Here is a 732-nt window from a genome sequence, read left to right on the forward strand (position 1 = left end):
TTGATAGCATGAAGCTTGTTCGCAACCGCATCGTCCCAATCATGTTTTCACGTCGAAAAGATAAATCGGTTAATACAGTATTTAAAATCAGTATAAGGCACACCAACCCTGGCATGAGGCAAATCCAAAGCAGACTTGGCAGCAGAATCTGCCTTTTCATTACCCTTGATGCCAACATGCCTGACCAACTAACGACTAACCCACTGTCCTGGACAGACAGCCAGATAGCTGAGGTGTGTGCCCAGGACAGCATGCTTGAAGCTTAATGGATATAAGTACGAAAATATGTTGAAATGAAAGAACATGTCAATTATCAGTGAGTAGATTTTGTCTTCACCCATTATCAAATCACTTTTATTTACGACTTCAACCTCCGCATCTTATAACATCGTTTTCTAATACATTTCATTTCAGCTCATTTTGGGCTTATATCCAATTAAGGTTCAAGCACGATCAGCTATCTGGGCTGTCAAGGACAGTAGGTTAGTTGTTAGTTGGTTAGTGAGAGAGAAGAGGGTGTAGTGGTCTTACATCTACCCACTGAGCCATTAAGAACTTGCTCTGGGTTGGAGCCTGTACCAGGCTGCGAACCCTGTACCTACCAGCCTGTAGTCCGATGGCTTAACCACTGCGCCACCGAAGCCTTTTCTAATACAAAATACAAGCACAACTGCTGTTTTGATAATCTCGTCGTAACCAGTTGTCTTGCTGTGACAACCAAATCTTCTGCCA

At 43.0% G+C, this 732-nt stretch overlaps 1 long non-coding RNA gene across 1 annotated transcript in view; it reads left to right on the forward strand.

The window, feature by feature from the left end:
• Window positions 1-201: 201 nt before the first annotated feature.
• The window catches only part of LOC121391698, a 17,943-nt gene continuing 17,412 nt past the window's right edge, over window positions 202-732 (forward strand). Inside the window, exon 1 of the long non-coding RNA XR_005960378.1 lies at window positions 202-316. This is a non-coding gene — a long non-coding RNA (uncharacterized LOC121391698). The remainder of the gene's footprint in view (window positions 317-732) is intronic.

This window comes from Gigantopelta aegis, chromosome 3, assembly GCF_016097555.1.
Source record: "Gigantopelta aegis isolate Gae_Host chromosome 3, Gae_host_genome, whole genome shotgun sequence".
Classification (NCBI taxonomy): domain Eukaryota; kingdom Metazoa; phylum Mollusca; class Gastropoda; order Neomphalida; family Peltospiridae; genus Gigantopelta; species Gigantopelta aegis.